Genomic DNA, 25178 nt, shown 5'->3' with positions numbered 1-25178 from the left:
TCAGACTTTTCCAAGCCGTGTGACCCTGGGTAATTTAAATGTGCCATGCTTGCAAAATAGGGATGCTAAGAATTTCTACCTAATAGCTTTGCAGAAAGGATGGAATGAGATAATCCATGGAAAGCACTTAGAATAGTCCTTCACACATAATACGTAATAAACAACATTAGTCCTTATAAAGCAGTGCTTCTCAAATTCTCTGTGGTACAGCACCATTTTGTAGGTTGTTTTCTTGTTGAATGGCTAATGCATCATGAACTCATTTATGGCCCTACTATGCTTGACTTGTATGCAGCTCACATAACATGTAACTCAATGCTTGAGTTTGACAACAACCAAAGAGCTCTACACTCTGTTTAATGAGACAAGTTCATTGCTCACTCACTTGGATGTCAGGGCAAAGTCACATTGTAAACCTTTAACACACAGTTCATTGGTCAGACCAAGCCCTGAACCACAGGAATTGAGGAACACAAGAATAAAATACAGCTTTGGTTATTTTCACATTCTTGCTCATGAGTCACTCCCCATGAGCCATGCAAAGTACTTAATGTGATAGTTGGGAGTCTTCACACTTAGGTCACATTCCATCTTTTGAGTCTATGTCTCATGATTTCCCTTTGCAAACTTGAGGCTCTAGAACAGTAATTTCAAACAGCTTCAGGAATAGGGATGGGGGTGGAGGATAATGTACCCTCTTCCTTTTTATTTTTTTAAAAAACTCCTGATTATCTGACATCGTCTTCTTGCTTTCTTATTTGTCTTTCCTCAGGAACCTAGTCTGCCTGCATTCCTGATGCGTAGAGCAGTACCTGGCATATAACAAGTGTTCAATAAATGTCCATTGGATGAATAAGTGAATAACAAAAAGATTGTGCTGTTAAACACATTTAAAATTTAATCCACTTGGCACATTATTCACATTAAAATTGGGAATTTCTTGCTTTTAACACAAAGTGGTTTTTCTTTTCTTCTTACCCAGAGTGATTTTCTTTCCCATCCACTTTTCCTTTTATTAAATTTTTGGTTACTGTTAATCCACTAAAACTCAATTGAATAATTTCCTCCAACACATCCTCCAAGAAGCCTTCTCCTGACTGCTCATTATACTATATGTTATCTCTATTTCAGCACTTCTAACATGTTTTATTATTTATGTTGTATGCTCTTTTCTAAATTATAAGGTCACAGAGAACAAGAGCCTGGCATAATTCATATTTGCATTTTTAAAAGTGTTTAACACAGTGTCTAATAGGTAATAAGAACCTCATGCTGAATTATGTGGAGTATATCTGAATTTCCCAAGATCTATTTATGTCTCAAGAAGCAGTTCAAGTTCTGCCTCCATCCTAGAGTTTTTCTGAATATTCCCACCTGCAGTAGTATATCGGTTCTTTATCCTTACAGCCTTCTGGATATTTATATTTTAATTAGCATTTAAAATTTCATTCATGTTTTTATTTCCTTTACAAATGTTTATGGCTTTGCTATTATGTTCAGGGAATTGTTACAGATACCAGGTCAGGTAATGAAGAATAAGAAAACCCCTGCCTTCAATAATGGTGCGATAGAATTTTCACTATGCAATTCCAAGTACTGGTGTGTGTGCTATTGCTGTTTTCCTTACCCTGAACACACACACACACACACACACACACACAAACACACATTCTGGGATCTTGAGGGCAGAAATTATTGTGAACCTTCTGAAAAACACAGCTTACCACACCTGTAAAACCTAGCAAATATTCAATGCAAATGGGATTAATTCATGTTCCACACACATATACTGGTATATCCACATGTCACAAGCTTATTATCTCTTATCAGAAGGTAATTATCTGTCTTTTGCAGTGAAAAGTGATAACCATGTGACACTGATACTATGGACCCCTAATGCAGGTGAGGTCTGACAATTTTGATATCTTTACCTGTTGTAGAAAGCCTGTAATAACCCATGCTCCATAGACCACTGAAATCTGGTGCCTCAAGAAATAATTAGATGCAAATAGAATGTGATAGGAAACATTTACCAGTCAGGTAGAGTAAAAACTTTGTTAATTTGAAATGCAAGAGACCAGAAAAATGAGCTCTGAATTAATTGGGTTTGGATTATCTGATATTTTTATTAAGGGCATTTAGTCATTTAGGCAATAACAGCTGCTGTTTGAATTTTTTTAGTGTTAGCCCTCTGAGGTTTTACTGTCAAGGTATGATTTCTTATGGTGGTAATGTAACTATTAACCTTTGTAGCTGGATGTGTATATCTAACAGTCTGCCCAGGTTTTCACCAGCCTACCCATGCTTCCATCTATCAGTGTTGTTTGATTTCATTCGTATTTTTACTAACTGCCACTATGGGTGACTCTCTCTGACTTAATTCCTTCCTCTCTGGATAGCACGGAGAATCGATGGGAATATTTTAAGCAACCAGAGGAAAAGGCCATCTGATTGCCGCTTATATTTCAAGTCATCTGAGTATTTAATTGCATGGCTGATCCATCGCTTTATTTGCATGATAAATATTATAGAAGCATAACCATTAGAAAGTGTGAAGGAACAGTAAGTCCCTGACAAGGTGAAAAGTTCTTTTAGGACCGTTCTAAATCATTTTCGAAAGGTGATATTCGTAACACAAAAATCAAGGTTATGTGTGGTGTTCTCTAAGTAGAGAGAACACAAAATCTATTAGAATATATTCATGAGTCATTTTAAATTTGAAAACTTTGCTATGATGATTCTGTTAGGCAAGGAGAAGTGACAGCTCACTGACAGAATTTAAGGTTTGCTTATTCGGCTTAGCTAAATCGATCAACAGCCTACGGTTTAGTAAGAAAGGCAAGGTAACTACACATAAAAGGTAACAATATAAAAATAGCCCAGAGCAATATACTGCAAATATCAAGTTAGCAATAGAGGCAATTCTTGTAAGCATTTAGGTAGAGATTTTGATTACATGTGAGGTCATGACTGACTTCCCAAAATTCAAACAATGCTTAACATACAATGGGTGTCAAATACATTGTCACCGAACAACTGATCAGCTTTCCTAATGTGGCAAGGCTGATTTCATTATTAATGGCAGACTTCTAATTTATTGATACATATCTACTTGTAATACAGGTAACATGCTCTCATTCTATACGTATTTAAGATACTAACCAGCTTCATTTGTTTCAAAGCTGAAAGGGATTCTCTGATGTAGTGCTGCTGCTGTACAATACTAGAGATGAGTTACCTGGTCTGTGTCCCAGAAGCAGGGTTGCGGGTAGAGGGACTGCTCTTACCAGATCAGGTCCGGCTTCCCCAGATAAAACTCCTGGGGTCAGTTTTGTCTTTCTTCGTGGTCACTGCCCCAAGTCCATTCATTCGGCTTTACAGAAGAGGGGCATATGCACATATTTCTAACTGTAGCTGAACATAAACAAAGTGTCCCTCTTTCCTTTTTGGTTTTTCTTTCTCAAATTTTTAAAATTTCTTTTTATCTTTTTTCCTCTTTTTTTTACCCTTATCATGGAAATTCTTCTACTTATGGAATAGATGAACCTGGACACTCAGAGTAATTTATATTAGCCTTGTGCTGAATGAATAAGCAAATGGATATAGTTTTCATGATCCTTTAGACTCACATCAGCACTGATTACTGAAAATACATTTTTGGCTCACAAGGAAAGCTGAATTTACAGGTTTCCCCTCAAACTTGGCTGACTTCAGACTAATGACCTTGAGATGAAGGCCTCCGTAACTCAAACCCACTGAGTTACCCAGTACCTGGTCCTTTTTAATAGGTACAAATTATATGATTTATAAGATATAGAGACACCGTCCAACTGACCTGGCTCCATCCCTTGAATGAGCTAGAGCTTGCTTTCTCTTTAAAAATTCCTAATCAGTTCAAAGTTTCCTTTTAAAATGTTAGATGACTCTGATAAAAATTTTGGGGTTGAATAATACTTTAGCTACCTGCAGATGAATGCAGTCTTCTGACATCATCACTGTTAGGGGCAGGGCTGACTTGAAGAGCCTATCTGAGTCTTGTCTCTAAATAGCTTTCCAAAAGCAGTATTATGAAGAGCTTGGTGTAATATGCTTAGAGTGCGATAAAAGAATGTTCTCTTAACAAGGTCTTAAAATTCCAGAGGAAAAGTGCTTGACTAAGTATATTGGATATTTCCTTGAACTGAAAACTTCAGAAAATGGGCTTGAACTATAATTGCCCCAAGTAGTAGAAGACTGGTAAATGAGAATAAAAAATGAGAATGTAAGTCTGGGATAAGAGGAAGGCAGGGTAAAATTCCAAGAAGGAATTTCAATGCACTTATCATTTATGTAGTACTTGCTGTGTGTTGTCACTGTAAAGCCTCTATAGACACCACCTACCTTTTATTGTAACTCTGTATGGTGGGTTATAATGCTAGACTTTTTTTTAAAAAAAAAGGAAAAATAGATGGATTATCTAACCTGCCCAGGCTTACTCAACAGGTAAGTGGCAAAGGTGGGCTTGAACCCATGAAGGTAGGCTGCAAAGTCAATAAAATGCAACACTACATGCTGCTCCCTGCTCTCAGGAAGCTGCCCAGTTATAAAGCCAGAACTCGTGATCAAGTTGAAAGAAAAAGTGTTTGGTGACCAATTAGAGAATAATTCAAATAGTTCAGAAGTGCATTACTGGACATGTCAGCAGGGAAAGGATGAAACAGGCAGAGGGGTAGGGATCTGCATAACTTGAAAGGATAGGAAAGCAATAAGCTTGGCAGCCAGACAAGCAGTCTAGAAGCACCAATGCAGGCACTCAAGCCAGAAAACACTCATGCAGAAACTCATGCCTGTAATCCCAACACTTTGGGAGGCTGAGGCAGCCAGATCACGAGGTCAAGTGATTGAGACCATCCTGGCCAACATGGTGAAACCCATCTCTACTAAATATACAAAAATTAGCCGGGTGTGGTGGTGCGCACCTGTAGTCCCAGCTACTGGAGAGGCTGAGGCAGGAGAATCACTTGAAATTGGGAGGCGGAGGTTGCAGTAAGTGGAGATCACGCCACTGCACTCCAGCCTGGGCGACAGAGCAAGACTCCATCTCAGAAACAAAACCAAAAACCCGACGTCTATGCAAACAGTCCAGAGTTTGCTGGGAATTGGATAGCAGGCTTGATTACTCTACTGCAGGGATATTTCTATTCTAAGAAATGTCCTCACTACCATGAAAACTCCTGACTATTTCCTGCTGATGTAGAATAGAATCACAAGACAGAGGCAGCTCAGATCCCAGACTACAGGATAGATAATTGGGGTCCTGAGTGGGAGAAGAAGGGGATTGTAAGATCCTAACAATTAACTTAGAGACTCAGGACAATGACATATCCTCATTACTTCTCTGTGGCTTTCCCAATGTGTATTTCAAATCAATCTCTTGCACTTGCTCTCACTGTCACTCTCTGTCTCGGTTTAGGGAAGTCACCCTACAGATGGAATATGGATTTCTGGAGACCTTTATTTTTCAGAATGAAAGGCCTCTGAAGTTGTGATGCTCTGATTCTCAGGATTGCCTCTCCTTCTGAGATGATTCTGTTCAACATGTCAAGTGCTTCTATCAACTGATTCAAATAAGTAAGGCAGGGTGACTGACTGTCCCTTGGGGATTACTCCTCCCCGTAGGTTATTATTCTGATGTTCCTATCCCCTATATAGACTTTCCACACTTTCAGACTCTGGTTCTGCCAAGCCTGTCAGCTACTGGGAATATTTGTGTCTGACCAAGCAAATATTTGACTTCTTTCCTTACCTTTGGGCTGCTCACCTGCTTTGCCCAGAATAGTGAGGTGTAGAAATGGCTGAAGATTGAGCCTGGTCTTGCCTGATGTTATTGGCATCTCTTAGTCATGGTCTTGCTCAGCTTAGAGAAGCTGCTACCAATAGGCAAGAAGCAACATTTCTTTCCTTTGGATTCCTTTAGTCACGCTACATCGTTTCTAGACTCACCACATGACTTGTGGGCAGAGCCACCAGTGTGGATCCAGGTGTATGTCAGTCAGCTACCAACAATCAGCTCTCTAACCATCAGAAAGGAAGCACTTGTTTTCAGTCGCTGCTTGATTATTCTCATTTTGCTTGGGTTTTACACTATTGCTGTGCAGCCAATGTAACCAAGCTGATTTCACTTCCAGAGGTATTGACCTGGTAAGTAAAATTCCTGAGTGATCATGGTACACAACTGTGTGAAGTACAGGATTAGAAATCTTGCAGTGACTTGGTTTTCCCTCTGTAAAATGGGATTAATTCACGATAAGCAGGAATGCATTAGATTAAGCTTGAACTGTGTTGCTACACTGATTTGAGACTCGACTGAAAATTAGAGAACACTTATTTCCCAGGCAATTCATGTTACTGCAAATATCTTAGAGTCAAGACCCAAAGAAATATTCACAAGGCTTTCCATATGTTAAGTTTGGCAGGATTATAAAATAAAAAGCATGCTTGAAAAATCATTTAGATGGTTGATGTGACTATGCAGCCTGAAATCCAGCACATTTTCAGGAAAATGTGGTGCAAGTACTTTGAACGATGCAGTTTTTCCCTTCAGCTACTTTTAGCCTCCTTCAGAATTTGACACCGTCTACAGCATGGAAAAAAAAATGGATCCGTATTCAAAAATATGCCAACCACATAAAAATGTGGGGGACTTAAATTGGACAAAGTTGTACTTTTCAAAAAATTGGGCTAACAAGCTTCAGAGAAAGAGAAATGTGTTAGGAGTGACAGCTCAGAAAATGAGACCAATTGGATGAAGTGTATTTTGTACACATACACACAGACGTCAACATGTTTGTATTCAACATGTTTTTCCTTTTTCTCTCCCACTGTATCTTCTTTTAAAAAATGAACTGCTACCTAGGTTGGACTTGGTGGTTCATTCCTATAATCCCAGCACTTTGGGAGGCCAAGGTGGGAGAATTGCTTGATGAGAGGAGCTTGAGACCAACCTGGGCAGCATAGCGAGATCCTATTTCTACCATAAAAAGTTTGGTATGGTGGTGTGCTTGTAGTCCCAGCTACTTGTGGGGCTGAGGTGAGAGGATTGCTTAAGAGCAGGAATTTGAGGTTGCAATGAGCTATGATTATGCCACCGCATCCCAGCCTCAGTGACAGAGCAAGTCCACGTCTCTAATAAATAAATAACAAAGGGCTATCTAAATGTATGGGGCTCGAGATGACCCTAATTTCAAAAGCATATAACAACTGAAGCTATTTTAAAATAACCCCATTGAAGCAGGCTACTAACATTAGTTAAAACTCATGAGATTAAAGAGAATGCTTGTCCCCTACACCACTGGTTTTCAAAGAGAGGTATCTGAACCAACTGCAGGAGCATCACCTGACCCTACTTTAGAACTACAGACTCAGAAACCCTGAAAGTGGGCCTGTCAAGCTGTGCCTAATAGATTCTCCAGGGGAGTCCGACATGCCTCACCTCAGGTTTGAGAATAAATTAACCTTAGCTGCATGTTTTAATCACCTGGTGAGGTTTGTTGATTGATTTTTTTTTTTAATATGCAGAGGTTTTACCTCCAGCGACTCTGAAGTCATTGATCATGAGTCCAGTCTCTAGAGATTTTACAAAGCTCCCCAAGGGATTCTAAGGAACAGTCATGGTAAAGAACCAGTCATAAATCTTGCTGCTAAAAGTTTGAGAACCTTTTCAAACTGTACTGTACATGAAACTCACCTGGCAATTCTACTAAAATGAAAAAGCAATTTCTCAGGGCTGGGACAGGGCCCAGATCCTGCATGTCTAATAATCTTCCCAGTGATGCTGACTTTGCTGTAGGGAGGACTACAGTCTGAATCCCAGGCCCAAAGGAATAGTGATCATTGCTCCCCAACCCCTTGTGGAAGCTCATGGCCAGCCAAGGTCCATCCCTTGCTGCATTTAACAACTGACTCCATTGAATTGGGAACTGTAGAGCATCAGTGGTGTTAGCTCCCAAAAGATCCAACCTGTTTTACAATATGTGTAACATACTATAATTTAGCTAATTATTTTTATTTTCTAAATTTATTTTCTAGATTTTAGTTAAATATTTTAAAGGGCAATAAAACATTACTGTGAGAAGAAAGTTTTTTCTTCCCCTATGTTACTCTTAAAAATAAGTTTAAAACTTTTAACTCTCAACAGAAGCAAACTGTACTAGAGAGGCAAAAAACAAAACAAACAAACAAAAAAACAAAACCTGTCCAATTAAGTGGACATAAAGTAGTATTTTATGACACTCAGTGTGACAAAAATCTAGGTAGATTCTGCATTGAGAATGCTTTGTCAGTGATTTGAAAATTCTTATGTTAAAGAAATGGAAAGTGAAAATATTAAAGGTGTAGTTTATACAATGCAGGTGGTTTGAAATTGCAGTCAGAAGACCCACCCTAAAAATTTCTGATCATGTATCAAAAGTTTTATAAATAGATCAAAACTTATGTGTCATTTAAAATATTTTATACTTGTATTTATTATTTTAATTACTTCCTGCTTTAATGGACTTTACTGGTTCACTATTAGTTTTGATAGTGCCAGGTAAAGAGGCTCCACTGTAATTTTGTCTTAAAAGAAAATTTCTAATCAATACCTTGCATAGCACATTAGCTGCATATCAGGCACCATGAAAGTGTTTAGCATTTATTTTAGCTAATCCTCACAAGAGTCCAGGAAATAATATTGGTATTCTCATTTTAAAGCTAAAGAATGGAGTAGGGTTTCTTCTGTTCTTACATTTTACTGTCATCCCAAAATCCAGCACAGACGAAGAAATATAAGATTCCTCATAGTCTAATAAATTCGCTTAAAACAAAATTAGGAACTTTCAAAACACAGTGAATAATGAGTGCATACTTAATACTTGATACGGGAAAGCAAATCTACTTGTAGATAGTGCATTGTTGTGTTCTGAGCTAACAAAGGGCTTGGGTGGTTAAAGAAGGTGAAGGGCAAAAGGCAAAAATCCTTCACAATCTAGATTTCAAGTTTCATCCCCACCTCCAGCGTGCATGCGCGTGCACACACACACACATATACATGGTGGCCCAGGTGCAGTGGCTTCTCAACCTTCCTCATGTACCTACATCTTCATGACTTTCTTCAGGCCATCTCCTTTCCCTGATGTGGAAGGAAAATATCTTGGGCCCCTGAAATCACTAAGCTAAAGGGAAAGTCAAGCTGGGAACCGCTTAAGGCAAACCTGCTTTTTATTCTATTCAGTTACCCCTCTGCTCACTGAGATAAATGCTTATCTGATTGCCTTCTTTTGAGAGGCTAATCAGAAACTCAAAAGAATGCAACCCTTTGTCCCTTAGGGACGTAGGACCTGGAAGCCCCTCCTGTGAGTTATGTAGCTTTTACTTTGAGTTGTTCTGCTTTCTTAACAGAACCAGTGTTCATCTTACATATGTTCATTGATGTCTCCTGTCTCCCTAAAATGTATAAAACCAAGCTGTGCTCTGACCACGTTAGGCACATGTCATCAGGATCTCCTGAGGCTGTGTCAGGGACACACATCCTCAAACTTGGCAACATAAACTTTCTGAATTAACTGAGATCTCTCTCAAATTTTTGAGGTTCACACTGGCATATCCTTTCACCTCCTTTTTCACTCAGGGAAGTTCGATTTAGTCCTTAAGATTAAGTACTTAACCAACTGAATCACTCTGTCTCAAGTGACAGTATGTGGAGGAAACAACTAGTTAGTAGAAGCTGTGGTTGAGAAAGGTGTATTTGGCAGAAGCAGTTCATTCAACGAGCACCTGTTAGGCACCTGCTCTGTGACCACTGTGGGTGTGGCAGCCACGATGCTTAGCTTACAGAACCTCCATGCTGGTATCGCCAGGTGACCTGTTTCTGTGTTGTTCCCGTGTTCCACTTCCTCACTATTTTACCTGCACTTCCTCAGTTTTCTGTAGTTAGCTTAGGGCTTCAGTTTTAGGTAACGTACTGTCTTTTGGGTCTCTCAGGTTCTCTGTGCCACTTCCCAAGAGCAGCCTGGTCACCCAGTCTGTCATTTAGGAAATATGATTATATACTCAACATCTTATTTCATTACATGAGTCTTACAGTCTCCTGATTTTTTTCTCTTCTCAGCCCTAAATTGTTCCAGAGATTAGCAGCTCCCCCTTGTTGCCCCTTAAACAGTTTATCATGCTTCTTTCGGATTGTCCAAGTTTTATATGCAACCTCTCTTTATTGTGCACACTTTCAGAGCAAATACTGTCTTATTTATATTTGTTTTCACATTTTGTTTTTCTATTTTTTATTAATGTAAAATACAGGCAATATAACATTCACCATTTAAACCATTATTAAGAGTACAGTTCAGTGGCATTAAGTACGTTCACATTGTTTTGCAACCGTTCCCACCATCCATCTCCAGAACATTTTTATCATTCCTATCTGAAATTCTGTACCCATCAAATAACAGCTCCCCATTACCCTAATCCTCAATCCTTAGTAACATCTGTTCTACTGTATGTATGAATATGCATGTTCTAGCTACTTCAAATGAAATCATATTATTTGCCCTTTTATGTCTGGTTTATTTCAAGTAGCATAATGTTCTCAAGTATCATCCATGTGGTAGCACATATCAGCATTTCATTCCTTATTAAGGCTGAATAATATATCATTGTATATATACCACACTTTGTTTATCCATTCAGTTGTTGATGGACATTGGGTTGTTTGCACCTTTTGATGATTGTGAATAATGTTGCCATGAACATGGATGTACAATTATTTTTTCGAATCCCTGCTTTCAATTCTTTTGGGTCACATTTCGTTTTTAAACTAGGTCCTAGCACAATGCTCATTTCAGTGATGTTGAGAAACGAAGGAATGACTTATTGAACCAATGATAAAGAAACCTTTTTAAAGCACCGTATAATTGATACTTTTCCAAATTTCCATTGTTTCCCATATTTATTTTTTCCCTTTTCTAACCTCAAACCACCAACAAAAAGGACACATGATATTGAAAATTTACATTTTCTGTAAACATAAATGTCATGATTTTCTGTTCTAATATTTTTCAGAAATTTCTAATTTCTAATTAAAGGAAGGTAGAACATTCCTGGGCTCTTCAGGAGAATGATTGCTCAGAGTAACTCAAAATAAGGAGCCAGAGAATGTTTGGAAGCTGCATCCCAACCAGAGATCCAGATTTCAGGAAGCCAAATGAGTTGCTAGGTTCCACTTGCCTAGGGCCACAACAATAAAGCCAAGAACATGGAGAGCCAGGCATTTGTGATAACGTAGTTTTGAGCAAGAGTCAACCACAAGGGAGAGCAAGAGAGTCCAAATAAACTGCAGTAAAGGTGCCATGTAGTTGGGTGCTGGTGCTAACTAAGTGCAAACCTTGTGGTGGTCTAGGGAGTCCTGTTAAAGTCTATATATAGAATCCCGTCCTCATTGTACAATCTGGACTCTAAGAGAAAAGCTGAGAAGGTAGAGCAAGTCTATTGAGGTGTCTTAAAGCTGTGGCTCGTTAGCAGGGCTCTTCCTGGCCTCCCTCTTCCTAGGAGACATTTGGGAATGCAGTTGTCATAATGGGGTTGGGGATTGCCACTAGCATAGCACATAGAGGCTACACATGCTAAATATTTTTGATTACACAAGACAGCCCTCTGAATCTAAGAACTATTTAGCCCAAAATGTGAATAGTCCTGAGGTTGAGAAACCTTTTCTAGAACAATCTCCTTACTTTACAGAAAGATAAAGTGACTTATCCAAGTCCCCACTGCCAGTGAGAATTAGAGCTGGCATACCTTGACCCCAAGCCAGGTGCTTTTGTCACTAGTATTCCCAGTGTAGGTTTTGTAGCTTGATTATTTCCGAAGTACTTGTATGAACTTAAAGAAAATGAGCTACTATTTTTTTAAGAAAAGAAGAAACTCAGCATATAGCATTTTCTCTGCTGAATACATAAACTATGAAACCCAATAATTGCTTTCTCTTCTACTTCCATAGGAAGTGTTCTCAGAAATAATATGCTGATATTGCCAAGTGCTTTGAGCTCCTTTTGAAAGAGGTGCTAAAAACTTACCTAAATTATTTTTATCACCTCTATAAAATTTAAAAGCTAAGTATCATTCCTTGTCAAAAGCAGACTTTACCTTGATTTTCTTCAATTATAACTTCTGATTAGCTATTGAAACTCTCTGATTACAGGCTGACATTGTACAATCCTAGGCATCATACTAGTTAAATCTATGAAATAATTTACTGTAGCCTGACAAGACTATGAACTATTGTTATAGTTTGGAACAGAGCTTCAGAATCATGTAAAAGATTTGCTGCTAAAACTCTCCTTGTTTCAAATATGAGGTCAATGCTAAGGCTTTGTATATTGATTAATACTGTCAATTTGATTTATTAACTTCCTAATTACTGGGAAAGATTTCTAAGAGTTTAACACTCTTCATGAAAAACTGTCACACTAGAAGGAACCTTGAGAAGTCTTCATAGTTTCTCTACCTGCTTTCAAGAAGGACCACAACCCAATGAAGTCCAGTCTCTCCCCCCATAACTCCCCATGAAAATCCTTTCACTTTTCTTGGCTGATCCAATTTAATCCACTTTTTAAGTTCCCTCCATCGTGAGAGTCCATTATCCTCTCTAAATAGAGGAAGGGAGGAACAAAATAAAGAACTGAGCCATCTTGGAAGTTAGTAACAGTGGACCACAGGTGACCTGTGTCCTAACCCCTGGCCCAAAGGAGACTGTATTACTAACAAGGGTTCAATTACAAGGCATCTGCATGCTCAGGCAAGTTGATTTTAGAGGCTCTCTGTGGAAAAATGGTCAATAAGGCCATCTTACCTCTGTCAACTGTGAAGTGCACAGATCATTACCAGAGAGGAATGGCTTCTCCTTCTCAAGGCCCCTCGGGACCACTTAGCCAAGGTTGTACCTCAGTGTGCTCCTGCCGCAGCTGCAGCTTTGGCAGGTATTAGGCCAACAGGAGCAGCAGCCACCAGGCTGTAAGGATAGCATTTACACAGTAAGCTTGGGGTTATATCTATATGTGTACTTGTCAAGGAATGGTTTGAGAAGGCCAGTGGTGATTACAGAGGGCATAAGGTCTCCCAGACTACTCTTTGATTCAACTACAGTTTGAACTTGCAGTTGAGGTCTGCTAAAATAGGAGAGCAGAGTGTTGACATCAGCGTTGGAGCGCTGTGGTATTAGAAGCTATTCTCATTGCAAGTTGTTATAAACTGTAGATGATTAATTCTGGGCTATATTTATTATAATTCTCTGACTATCTGAGTTCTGAGCCTTCAGTTGGCCTTTTATTCTTTTTCCAAATCCTCAGCTTGGACATTCTTTATGATCCTGGCTATTACCGTCTGCTCCATTTTTCTTACTTTCACCCTTAGAGACGTCATTCATTAGCTACAAAATCTCAGATCAGGTGACTCCAAATCTATATCCCTTAGCCTGTCTACTTGCACAGCCCCAGCCTGGAGTTTCCAGCTGCCTGTTGAGTACATCACCTGCATGATGTCCTGACATCTTAAGTGTGTGAAGCCACAGTCATTGGCTTATTCTCCAAATCATTACTTTTTCTAGCTTTCCCTATTTTTCCTGCCAGTGGGAGTCTCTATCTTCCACCCCCTTATCTGAAACCTGAAATATCTTATCTTCTTTCATTTATTTGCTCCCTAAATCTAGTTTTATTGACTTTTTCCTTCCAGAACCCATTAATCTAATCCTTTCTCAATTCTACTGCCTGACTGTGGCTCTCATCACTTGATACCATGTATGGCTAGAGCTTCTGTGCTCAGCTAGTCTCATGCTCTTTCTTCTCATTTAATCACCCGAGAGTGATAAAAAAAAAAGTTTCTACAATGCAACTTTGGAGGATTTTTTCTAGTAAATATTCAAGACATATTTATTGAGTATCCTCTACATGCTAGCAGGCACCATGCTATATGCCTGTTATAGAATGATTAAAAAGAGATATAATGTTTCTGCCTTCATGGATTTTAGTATATAAGGCGGAAGTATGCAATTAAAATTAAAAATAAGAAGGAAGCTTGAAGCTTATCACTAATAATTTTAATTTAGTAAATGCTATGAGAAAATAAAAACACGGTAGAATGGCAGAACAAATGGGGTCTAAGGTGGTGGCAGCTAAAGAAGGACCTAAAAGTTGAGAAGAGCCCAGCTGTGATCTAGAGCTTCATTTCCTCCCATAAAATTATGTTGAAATTTCTTATCTAAAATAAAGACACTATTTTTTAGACTTTTTCATTGCTCCCTTTATAAACCCCATATGTTAATTCAAGTAGTCCATATGTTATTGCTGAATTCTGTTTGGCACATTTCTCTCTATATCTTTATCATGAATTTCTTTTTGTGAATCTCTGTCGCCCACCTCCATCTCTTTCTATTAAGATCATGCCTACATTTCAATGGAGAACCCAGGCATACCTATTTCATAAAATATTTATTGGTAACCATAGCTGGAAACCATCTCTTCATTTCCTGGACTACCATCAGATTATTATCTTTGCATTTCCCTTCTAGCATTTATCTTATGTTCCAGTATGCAGTAAATATTTGAGTGTATGCTTTACTCCCCTGCCAAGTTTTAAATAGACACATCGTATTTCTTTGTTCTCTGAGATTGTCTAACACAGTTTCTTAACCTACATAAGCATTTAATAATCATTCACTGAATTAATAAATAAGCTGTCTTTGAAAAGTGTATCAATCAGAATCATATCCAGTGACTGGCACAGGAAAGAGATGTGTTCTACTGTTCTATACATTCCTAGGACTTTGCACATTGCCAAGCACATGAGAGGTGTTCAATACATGTTTGTTGAACTAATGGTCTAAAGGTTCTAGAATACACAGAATGTTAACAGCAAGGGGTAGACTGATCCTCGTGTTTGCTAATTCTTGGGTTCCCTTGAGTCCCAGGCTAAGAGTTTGCCAAAAACAGATCATCTCCAATAAACCCACTTCTTTTTGGCCTGGCTATTTCCATAATGTCGGTATGAATTCAATCATTATGAGAAAAAAAACTGGATGCCACAAGTCTGTGGTGCCTTCCTTGTCACGTTAGTAATCACTTTGTCTGCTGAATACTACAAAACAAAAACACTTGGGAGAGTTTTTAACCTTTTCTGAAAATCACACATAGAAACATAGTATTATTTTCATTGCTTCAAAGTTTTGACTCTTTCAGTGATACAGCTAAATCCTCTGTCTTCCACAGCTGTGTTCTTTCCTTCCTTCAAAGCCAAGCTGGATAAAAATAAACTCCACGGATGCTGTTGTGAATGTGTGTTCATCAGCATAGACAGTACATGGGAGCAAGAGAAAATAGGTAGCATCACTACAGCCTGTTGGAGGGACTAACCACAACCAGTAGAAGTGTCTCCATAGGGTTGAAACGTGAGCGCTTAAGACATGAGAAGGTTTAGTATAAAGTTAGTTCAGCAGGTAAAAAGGTATAGGAGGCAAAAATGCCCTTTCCCCATTCCCAGGGAACAAACAACAAAGCAACAGCAACAACTAAAGGACAGAGGGAAAGAAAGGGAGAGAGGAAGGGAGGAAGGAAGGAAGGGAGGGAAGAAGGAAGGAAGGGAGGGAGGAAGGGAGGGAGGAAAGGAGGGAGGGAGGAAGGGAGGAAGGAAGGAAGGGAGGGAGGAAGGGAGGGAGGAAGGGAGGGAGGAAGGGAGGGAGGAAGGGAGGGAGGAAGGGAGGGAGGGAGGAAGAAAGGAAGGACAGAAGGGAGGAAGGGAGGGAGGAAGAAAGGAAGGACAGAAGGGAGGAAGGGAGGGAGGAAGGAAGGGAGGGAGGAAGGGAGGGAGGAAGAAAGGAAGGACGGAAGGGAGGAAGGGAGGGAGGAAGGATGGAAGGGAGGAAGGGAGGGAGGAAGAAAGGAAGGACGGAAGGGAGGAGGGGAGGGAGGAAGGAAGGGAGGGAGGGAGGAAGGGAGGGAGGAAGAAAGGAAGGATGGAAGGGAGGAAGGGAGGGAGGAAGGAAGGAAGGATGGAAGGGAGGGAGGAAGGGAGGGAGGAAGGAAGGGAGGGAGGAAGGGAGGAAGGGAGGGAGGAAGAAAGGAAGGACAGAAGGGAGGAAGAGAGGAAGGAAGGAAGGGAGGAAGGAAGGGAAGGAGGAAGGGAGGGAGGAAGAAAGGAAGGATGGAAGGGAGGAAGGGAGGGAGGAAGGATGGAAGGGAGGAAGGGAGGGAGAAAGAAAGGAAGGATGGAAGGGAGGAGGGGAGGGAGGAAGGAAGGGAGGAAGGGAGGGAGGAAGAAAGGAAGGATGGAAGGGAGGAAGGGAGGGAGGAAGGAAGGAAGGGTGGAAGGGAGGGAGGGAGAGAGGAAGGGAGGGAGGAAGGGAGGGAGGAAGAAAGGAAGGACAGAAGGGAGGAAGAGAGGGAGGAAGGACAGAAGGGAGGAAGGGAGGGAGGAAGAAAGGAAGGACAGAAGGGAGGAGAGGAGGGAGGAAGGAAGGAAGGGAGGAAGGGAGGGAGGGAGGAAGGGAGGGAGGAAGAAAGGAAGGACGGAAGGGAGGAAGGGAGGGAGGAAGGGAGGAAGGGTGGAAGGGAGGAAGGGAGGGAGGAAGGGAGGAAGGGAGGGAGGAAGGAAGGGAGGGAGGGAAGGAAGGGAGGGAGTGAGGAAGGAAGGAAGGAATGAAAGGTAGGAGGAGGGAGGGAGGGAAAACGTCTTTTGTTTGATTTTCATGTATAGTAACTCGAGCATGAAAGACACTCCCTGGTTAAATTAGCCAAGATTGTAGTCCTCATTATTATGAGAGAAAATTGGGCCATTAAAATAATTATTCTAAAATGCATATGTTGATGATAATAAGATATGTTTTATTGCTTCTCTCTTTCAGGTTATTGAAATCCCTTAAGAACCATTAGCTTATTAAGTCTTATTATATGGTTATAAGGTTGGGGTTGGGAAAATTATTCCTCCTTTGCAGCCTATCAGATAAGGAAAGAGAGTTGCGTGAATTGTCCTAGCCACCCAGCAACAGAAATTAACAGCAGAAATTGTACCGGAGTTCAAAGGTGTCCATTCTTGAGCTAATAAATTTCCCCTTTGTAGCCTCTCTTGACTTATGGGTAAGCTATTGAAGCTATTGGCTGACATGTTTGAATAAATCCAAAGTGCCTCATTTAGAGTTTCTGTAACTTTATTACTTTGTTTCTAAGAATTGAATCAACAACAAAAACAAACCCAAACAAAGAAACAACAATAACAACAGCAAACCATTTTGTCTCAAATAAACCAGAATCTGGCACAGAAAGCTATAGGCTAGGTGGATTATTACTTTTGAAAATCTTTATATTCGATACACAATTATCTTTTCCCAAGGAGAAGGTTTCCCTTAAACCTCAAGGGGCAATGCATTTTGACTTGTGAGCATTTCTTCTCCTATTTATCATGATCCCTTTATGTTTCCCCATTGGGAGGACAGATGTTGACTGAATTTGGTGACGTGGATCATTGACATGTTCTGTGCCTTCATTTTCACTTCCCTTGTATTCATTATATTTCTGTAGATGTATATCATTATGCTCTTTGTGGCTACCTCTTTCTATTTGCCTTATTAGAAGCTCTTCTAGGGGTGTCTACTGCTTGAATTAGTTGAATTAATCAATTACACTCTGGTTCTACATTTGCAGGGTTAAAGAGATGTTGATTTTACATCTAAAACTCTGAAAGCCTTTCCATTCACATCAGAATCTCTTCTCTATCAAGTGAAATTTTTGCACATGGATTTCCTTCCTCACTTTTCCCTCTCGAGGCTATTAACACATAGATAGTGTCTTTCATAGATAAAATCACCCCTGGCTATCACTGCCTCTTTGCCACCTGAAATCCTAATCTTTCATTTTTGATTTCACAATCATCTTCAAAGTAACAACCTGACATAACCACTTGACATGCTTGAAAAAGATGGAATATATTTTTAGCTGCCTAATTTTATACAGCCTTTGGAGAAATAAGCTTGCAATATAGACAGTTTATTTCTATTCTCAATTGATGACAGAACAGTAAGAGTCCTTTTTACAAGTTTTTTTTAATGATTATATAATTTTAGGACTTCAGACTTATTTATAAAAATATACAATAGAATGGGTCTTCCAAATGCTAACATTCTTAGGAAATACTAGAAGAAATGCTATAATAAAAGACGTGTCAGTGAGAGAGACAATGAAAGATGAAGCATTTCAGGTTGTTAGATGAGGAAGATGTAATATCGTGCTTTCAGAGGATTGCAGTTCTTTTGAGCTCTCTTGTACTTTTTACAATTCAACTGCATCCGCCTGCTATCTGTGACCTACAGACACCACTTCCTCTCTGCAACTTTCTGGGCTTCTCATCCATGTTTCTAAGCAAACTGCTTTTTTGAGACAGAGCCTCACTGCGTTGCACGGACTGGAGTGAAGTGATGCGATCCCAGCTCCCTGCAAGGTCTGCCTCCAGGGTTCAATGATTCTCATGCCTCAGCCTTCCAAGTAACTGGCCTTACAGGTGTATGCCACCACACCTGGCTAATTTTTTGTATTTTTAGTAGATGTGGGGTTTCACTATGTTGGGCAGGCTGGTCTTGAACTCCTGGCCTCAAGTGAATCACCTAGTGAATTATCCACCTCAGCCTCCTTTCTAACACCTTCTCTGGTCTTGTCCTTTTGGATCTTACTGCTTTCTCCTTTGTTGATGGTTTTTGTAAAGCTTGGTCAAAAGTCATTGTCAGACACTTATCAATTCCCCACCATGAAGAGGCAGTGCGCTTTGAGACTCAATGGAGAATCCTGTGGAGCCACCTGTAAGAGACTTCCCATGTGGAAGAGCAACGCATACCATGAGGCTGGACCACCCTGTGCCTCTCAGTCTCTTGTCCCAGCTTCTGCTTCTCCCTAGTTATCAGTGCATCCCTTATCCAAAATGTCAGCAGAAACAGGAAAGTTGCTAATCCTAAGCTCATATTCATTTCAGATGTTTTCTTTGTTCTCAAAGAAATTTCACAAATGGGATTCTCTCTTTCCTTCCCCTGTTATTTTATTTATTCATTTACTGGTGATTTAAAGGAGTCAGTGTCTCCCTGTGACCATCTACATGGAGTCATTCAGAATCACTTGGGGAACTGGGCCTCTGGGTAAATAGACTGCTACTATACCTCCAGTGAATGCTGAAGATATAGCTCTCCTGAGATCAGGTTATCCAGGTAAAGACAAGAGGTCCAAAGTGAGAAAAGGTAACATATCTACAGTCCAAGAGGCCTGTGGCAGTATCCTGAGAATGTACCAGGTAATGAAGAAAAACATGTACCTTAGAAATAGAGCATGGGCTTTCAAGTCAGAAAGACCTGCATTGGGAGCTTACTAACTCCCTTACTAACCTAACATAGGGTCCATGAATCCTACCTGTCTGAATCTTTTGGAAAACAAACATTTTTACACATAGATTTTTTTAAGCCAAAGATCATAATCTCTACTATATGTGCTCTAAGTATGAAGTAAATAAAAAATATACATATTTTAATCAACTCTGGGTAATTCTAACAGTAAGCCATACATTTAGATATGCCTTTGGGGTGTTCCGGGATATACATTTAGGAAGCACTAACTTTACCTCACTAAGCTTTGTTTTTTAAATGGACACAATATTCACCATACCATGGGGATAGTATCAATATTAAATGACCTCATGCATGTAAAGTGCTTTGCATAATGCCTACAATATGAAAGATGCTGTGAATGGTGATTGGGATTGAAACCACCATTCACTGAGCGTCTTTGATACTACAGGCATTATGCAAAGACAAATAGGTCCTAAATAAAGGCTGATGCAACTAATAGGCTGAGGCCAGAAAAAATTCTTAGCTAGCAACTGAGAGTTGTATTTTGGTTTCTGTTCTATTTCTGTTCTGAAAGAATTTAGGCAAATCATTGATCTTTAGGCCCATAAAATCACATCCCTTTCTGTTTAAAAGTTCACGTGTTCTCTGGTTAACTCCTTCCTGCCTTTAGTTCCCTAAGGTATCCACAGCTAATAATTTTCAAAATTTCAGATATAATAAGTAATACCACCCCTAGTCATCCCCACTACCCCAAGTAACCTTTAGGTCTTGGTATCCCTATGACTGTGGAAACCAAAATTCACTGCATTCTGCTTCAGCCTTCACTTTGTGGTACTTCTGGTTATCCCATTTTCTTTTCAGGCTCAAACGCACATACTTAACAGGACTTACAAAATCTGGAAGCAGAGCACATCACCGGAAAATGATCTGTTGTTGGCCAAAGTGTTATAAAATTGTCTCAGCTTTTTTCATCCTCATTCTCCTGTGTGTATATGTGATGTGTGTGTGTGTCTGTGCATGCTGATTCAAGATTGCTGTAATCCTGGCCATTTTTTAGGAGCATCTCATGAATGGAAAGGTTGGAACATTGTCTAGGAACTTCCTGGATCCTTCCAACTGATGGACTACTTGGCTAGCTGAGGCTGATTTCTGCGGTCAGAGTGGTGTCAGTAGTCTGTCACCATGAGCTAGATACTGCCTATGTATTTTATGTACATCTTTCCATTAATAAATTAGTCGTTGGTTGATCTCAATTTCCTGAGATTCAGTTTAAATAATACTTTGCTGTAAAAGAAAATCATTATTCATAGATACTCACCCTGGATAGGCAGATGGCTGGAATTGGTTTCTGATGTTCTAAAATCACTTTGTTTTGAGTCACTTGGCCTATAAAAGTTTTTATTTTTAATTTTATAATAGAATAGCATTTTTACAAAGAATGTGTAGCCTCTCTTGTTTTTCAGATAGAAAATGTAAAAACAGTAGATGGGACAGTTTAGCTATATAGAAATGAATTTGATTTAAAATTGACACTGAATACAGAGGTTGATAATTCCATAATGTACTAAATATGACTTACTTAGTAAATTGATTATGAAGAGTCTTAAAAGTATGGAAGATCATTTCAATGGAACACAGATGGCAGTTACATATCTTTCTTGATTGGAATGGGGACAGGAAAAAAATATTAGAAGGAGCAAACTACTTTGCATATACTCCCCCACCCCACAAAAAAACCTTCGTAAAATATTTTATTATGTCATAGTGCATAAATTTCTTCAGTGGATTGAATCTAAACTCTAAACCGAGGTACAATCTTCCACTAAAGTCTCAAGTTCTGTTGCAGTCCAGTATGAATCCTTTGACCCAGACCTGTGCACTCGCCATGCCCTGAATACACAACACACCTTCTTTCCTCTGGAAGTTTATCTCTTCTCAGTCTTTAGGACTTCTTCCCAAATTACCCCAAATCCAGAGCGATTTCTCCCTACTTTGGGAGGTTGGAGAGGGTAATTATTACTTTTTAATTATAAGTTTCTTACACAATTGAGTTTGCTACCTGGGGTTGTCAGTTATATGTAGTATGCTTTTTGAAGACAAAAAACTATTTTTTTATCTTCGTATCTCGCATAACATCTAATACGTAGCACAATTCTCTACAAACAGTTGTTTGATTACTAGAACCCTCTATTAAAACAAAAGAGAAGACTTCCCCTGCTTCTGCCTATTAACCCCAGGTCACATTATTGTTTCCCACTATTAGACATTACAGCATGGTTTCCAGGAACATTTCTCTGCACTCCTGCAGTTATTTTGCAAAGCTATAGTATCCCAACAAGAGAGTCAATCCAGTGGTTCAGGCTATTATTTTAACCAGTCATTAACTGAAGAGTGAAGTATTCTTCTCACCTACGAGTGTATAGGGAACTATAAATATATGCACAGTTGTGTAATTATCTCCACCAACGTTATCTTTCAAAATGGCTAATTATCACAAACATATGAAATGCAAACTCTGTCTCTAGATGCTATTCAAAAGGAACCATGCAGATACTGTAATTCTATTGGAAACATCAACTGTGATTTCATTTGCTCAAATGTATAGTGCCTGGCATGTTACTTTCCTAGGAACTTGTGCTTCTAGCTCAAACTCCAAGACCCCAAAGATTGGACCCATAACTTTAATAACAAATTCCTACTTTGAACGCTAATTTCCAATAGCTGTATTTCCTGACCAAGAACCCTAGTCTTTCCATCAGTGAGTTCCCATTCTTATTATATTCATTAACTGAGAGCATTGGATCTGACCACACCACTAGTTGTGTGACATATGAAAAATTACTTACCCCCTGTTTCCTATTCTGTAAAACAGGGTTAATACCAAATTCACATGGTTGCAGTGAGAATTAAATAATGTAATATATAAAGCACATGTTATAGATGCTTAATAAATGTTCTCCTCCTGATTTCTATTTAGAATCTGCCTATTCTTTAACCTATTGGGCTTGCTATGCTAGACTCCCTTGCTGTCCTTTGACTCCTGCTCCTAGACCAAGTAGCAAGGTTAGAAGAAGCCATTGACTAAGCAAATGCAGCATACCATTCCAAATAGTGATTATTATTCTTTCAATGATTTGTTAAAGGATTCTAATGCTTGCTTAGGCAAAAGACCAACAAGGTCATTTTGAAAGGAAAGGGTATCATTATACCCAGAGCATAGAACTCAAAGGGTTGAGGAGAAATATAAGGTAAGGCTGGAAAGCTAAACAAAAATCAGATTGTTTAGAGTTTGGAGGACCGTGCTAAGAAGCTGCATTTCTCAAGTTTCTTTGACAGATTTCTTTTCTCTTTTCTCTGTGGCCTTCCTTCTTTGGAGGATTTACTCTCTTGCAATACATCAGATCCTGTCTCTATGATATGCCAGTTGAACCAAACTTACTAAGGAATTCCAGAAATGCATTTCCATCTGCTTTATGTATATGCCAAGAATTGGACTCCTTGCTACCGGCTCCTTCTCTAGGCGTTTCTGTTCTCCATCCTGCCAGTTGCTGAAGTCCTACCTTGAATCTTCCTACAGTTCAACAATTATTCATTAAGAAAACCATTTATTTTCAGTTTCTGTAGATACTGTACTGGAAATTCACAAAGGGACAGATAACACAATTCCTGCCTTCATATGGCTTATGTTTTATTTGGAAAATTATTACAGAAAATCATACTTTCTGGTTTCTTGCCTTTTTTTTTTTTTTTTTAACGCTCCTTCTCATCTTTGTTGCTTCTGCCTTATCCCTCCAACTTTTAAGTTTTGGAGTATTCTAGAACTTGGTTTATGGATCTCTTATCTGGCTTTGAAATGTATGTTAGCAGCTTAGATCTCTGCTCTGAGTTCTAGGCTAGTAAATAGGAGCTGCTCCTTACCACCTCTCTTTGGAAGTGTCATGGGCATCTTGTCAATGACTTTTGTGGAGGTTTGAAAAGGTGTCACACAGGCACTGACACTCATTGCCCCAGGGTGAAAATCCCTTTCCTTTAAAGTAGACCAAACTTAGTGACTCACTTCTAAAGAATATATTGCAGTGGAAATAATGAATAGAAAAGGTAATAAGCTTAATGCACTTTGGCCTGGCAGTCTCTTTCTTAGGATACACATCGTAGGAGTCCTGAGTTGACGTTAAAGATGTCTGGCCAAACCTGAAGCTGCCATACTGTAGAGACTGTGTGGTGAGATGCACAAAGTTTTAGAGTGGTTTGTGGCTTTCCAGCATCAACTGCCAGACTTGTGAGCAAGCCTTAGGTGACTCCAGCTTCCTGCCTTCAAACCATTCTAGGTGATGCTAAATGTGACAGAGATATGATAGTCCCTCTAAACCCTGCCCAGACCACAGATTCTTGCACAATATCAGTGTGATGATAGTTATAAGCCACTGATTCTGAGGTGGTTTGTTTTGCACTTGTCTTCTCTAAAACAATATCCAAAATGAAGGTCCACCTTCACACCTGCTTTTTGTGCTTTCTTTTCACCTCTATTAAAACCAAGTTTTTCCTTCCACACACTCATATCAAACTTTTGCTAACCTTTATTTCTCTCATTCTTTCATACTCTACATCTGGTCAGTCAGAATATTATCCTAAAACCCCATAAATTGCCAGAATTGGACTACTTCTCAATGCCCACACTGCCATGAAGACCTCATCATCTTTGATATGGATTATGAAGATAATTTTTTGGTAGACTTTCTATGTTAATAGCCCTAGTCATGTACCCTCCCCATCCCCATGTCCTTCACGTGTGGCTTTGCTACCATTCTCATATAGAGGTGGAGAAAATTTCTCTTTGATTTTGAGCTCAGTCATGTGTTGCTTTGACAAATGTGAGGCAAGCAGAGAAATCTCACCTATTTCCACTCATCCTGTTGCTTCTAAATAATTGCCTTAAGTGCAAGTTTGGACCATCTTATTTTGTTGGAGAATTAAGATACGTGGTGTAGAGTCAAGTCACTCTAGGTATCCAGATGGTGTCTGTTCTCAGTCAGCAAAGCTGCCTAGCTGACCTGCAGCTGACCACAGACATGCATGAGCTTGGTCAAGACCTGCTCAACTGACTCACAAGTTCGTGAGCATTTGCTTACTGTTTTAAGCCACTGTGTTTTGTAATTGTTTGTTATGTGACATTTTGGTGGCAATGACTAACTTATGTAGAAATCGATACCAGGATAAGCTGTTACCTTAACAGAAATATAATATATGTGTCATTGGTTTCAACTCTGGAAATGGGCAGGAACCTGAAAAAAAAGTCAAGGAAACTGGAATAATTGGAGTCATTATTAGGTAGTTGTTAAATATTTGAGATAACAGTCACTGTGATAACTTGGAAGATGGAAAATAAAACTAATGGTCTTTTGGATTTGGACAAAAAGATGTCCAGGCAAAATTGAGAGTGCAAGCTGGCTTTTACTAGCTATGTAAGATAAATTGCTTAAAGGAAGAGATGAATTCTACAAAAACTGTCAAGTTTGAAAGCAGAATTCAAAGGGAATATGAACACCAAGTGCCTAGGATAGTGCTTGGCACTCAGTCAGTGCTCATAAATATTTGTGGAAGAAATCAATTATTTACATAAAATTTCAGTGTGTATTATAAATAAGAAATAAAGGGCTTCATGACAGTCTATAGGACAAAATCAATCATCTCCTCAAACCACTCCTAATGTAAATTAGTATGGAGGGCCAGTTGTGCTGGCTCACACCTGTAATCCCAGTACTTTGGGAGGCTGAGGCGTGTGGATCACCTGAGGTCAGGA

This window comes from Aotus nancymaae, unplaced genomic scaffold, assembly GCF_030222135.1.
Source record: "Aotus nancymaae isolate 86718 unplaced genomic scaffold, 86718_ANA_hifiasm-v0.15.2.pri h1tg000020l, whole genome shotgun sequence".
NCBI lineage: Eukaryota > Metazoa > Chordata > Mammalia > Primates > Aotidae > Aotus > Aotus nancymaae.
Note: the sequence above shows the minus strand (reverse complement) of the source record.